The following is a 2,465-nucleotide window of genomic DNA, read 5'->3' on the forward strand; positions in this document are numbered from 1 at the left end:
ATATGATGTGAGCTGAATACAGTTATTTTTATTACTTGAAATTTTACCCAGTGGGATTGTAGGTGTCCTAAATTGATGCAGTGATTTCAACTAGAGACTGGTAAATATAACTTTGAAACCAGTGACTGTAATAAAATATTTTCCTCCATTTGGGGGAAGAGGAGAGGGGTAGATGGATTGTAACAAATAAAATATATACTTTTGAGAGCCAAATAAAGAGTATGGAGATGGTTAAGTAGATTAAAAAATGAATATAATGTTGATGAAGCCAGTTCTAACAGGTTTGTCTAGAAACCAGCTACTTGTCAACTACACAAACCAGGCACGTGAAACACCCACCTTAACTTCTACCAAGGACACTAACCAGCCCCACTCAGGAGGACAGAACTAGGCATTATGGGAGCTGTGTGAATGCCTCCAGAAGCAGTAGCCCTGGCCTGATGCCTCCTCCTTTCTCCATTTTGAGGTGAAATCTAGATCAAGATGGGTAGCTGTGTTTGTCTGTAGCAACAGAAAAGAGCAGAAGTCCAGTAGCACCTTAAAGACTAACAAAATTTGTGGCAGGGTGTGAGCTTTCGTGAGTCACTGCTCACTACTTCGGATATCTAGTACCTCAAAAGAGTAATGTCACAATTCATTTTGTAGGCTGCTGCCATTATTTGGGAAATGTATATGCCACCTCTTCAGAGATCTGTTGAAGGACACACAAAAGTACAACAATAAAATCATAACGGTAATGATTATCAATATTAAAACCAGCAATAAAACAAGTAAGAAGCCTGCTAGAGTAATGAGTAGCCTAAAAACAGTTTTAAGCAGCATGAAATGGTATTCATTAAATGACCCTCAATCTAGAAGCAAGTCACAAAAACCACAGTTCAAAATAGAACCTTTCAGTTAACAGCATGGGTAAAGAGAAATATTTTGACTTGGCACCTCCCAGGAAAGCTGTACTGAGCTCTATATATGACTGTATCCTATTAGGGAGGGAGGGAAGGGGAAAGAGGAGGGAATTGCCCTTAGCTCTCACCGCGCTTGAAAGGCTCACAGGGAAAAATGGGGGGAAATGGTGTGTGCATGGGAGGGGTGCCAGTGAAAATGTAGACTTTTGGGCAAATCATTGAGTGTCACCCTGACAGCTGGTGAAGAAAAAAATTGTCAGTCTGGTTTAAAATGAACCCTGATTTTTAAAGGTGCATCTGTGATGAGACTTCTTAGGTTTTACTGGTACTTCTGGCTTGGCGCCAGAAGTTTTGTCATGGACCCCTGTGATGCTGGTACGCCTGTCCTTGTCCTTCAGTTGCTCTTGAGGGTTTGCCAGCTGCAGCTGGCAACCTCAGGAAGGAGGGAAATCTTTGCATCACTGTAAATGCTAATTTATTTAGATACATATTAAAGGATAACAAAAAAGGCATCTGGTGACAGTTGGGGGGGGAAATTGCCACTCCAGTTTAAAACTAACCCTGATTTTATAAGTGTGCATCAATGAAGAGGCTTTGTGGGTTTTACTGGCATTCATGAAAACTACCATAGGCTTGTAAGAAAGTGGAATCAGTGCACATCACCCAGTACTCCCCTCTCAGATTCTGCAGTCCAGACACTGCAAGCCGTAACATACTGGCTGGAGAAAACCCCATGTATACTGTATTTTTTTGGGGGTACTTTAGTGCTAGAAGTAGGAGACTTTGAAAATCTTTCCATTTAGAGGAGCCTTAACACAGAGAACCACTTTTGCTGAATTATGATGCTTGTTGTATTAAAATTCTGCTTCAAGCTTGCTTCCAGAATTGTGTGTTATTGTAAATACAGATAGACACAGTAAACTAACATGATACATACTATTCTTTCTGCCATGAAAAAAAACACCTTAGTTTGCACTGGGAAACAACTGAAACAGTAATTTACTGTGTTTTACCCTGTACCAAGAGAATGGTAAGATCTAAAAGCATCAATCAGCACAGCATTCAGATGTAGTTTTTGGAGGGCCTTGACTTCTATGGTCCTGATCACTTCTCTGCATGGGCTGCATATGCTCAGTATTTGTTTATTTATTGTATGTCAGAGTTACACATAGGAAGTATGTAATAATATAAAATATGTAACCAAGCTGATACAATGGGTATGCAGATCAATTGGGCAACCCCCCTAAATACTAATATCTAGATTTTCAGTCCACTCAGTTGCAGCTGGGGAGAGTTCAAAGAGCTCTGTTACATCTCCCTGGAAAGCACAACGCTCACATTCCTGTGACAGATGGAAAATAGTTTGGCAGGCTACACCACAATCACATTCAGGTCCTGGTATTTTGCCACATATAAACAACAGATCTGTACAACTGCCAAAGCCAGTTTGTATTCTATACTTTACGTTGCAAGTCAAATCTTGAGGGCCTCTCAATGGCTGTTTATCAGGTTATGGATATCGGGTGGAACTGATTGCATCCATGTTCACAACCATTCTTTCCC

General features: G+C 40.6%; 1 protein-coding gene across 1 annotated transcript in view; it reads left to right on the top strand.

The window, feature by feature from the left end:
- The window catches only part of NHS (NHS actin remodeling regulator), a 322,736-nt gene that overhangs the window by 17,413 nt on the left and 302,858 nt on the right, over positions 1-2,465 (top strand). The gene's annotated exons all lie outside the window — the stretch shown is intronic.

The sequence above is a fragment of the Gekko japonicus genome, unplaced genomic scaffold (genome assembly GCF_001447785.1).
Source record: "Gekko japonicus isolate JY-2015 unplaced genomic scaffold, Gekko_japonicus_V1.1 scaffold18, whole genome shotgun sequence".
Classification (NCBI taxonomy): domain Eukaryota; kingdom Metazoa; phylum Chordata; class Lepidosauria; order Squamata; family Gekkonidae; genus Gekko; species Gekko japonicus.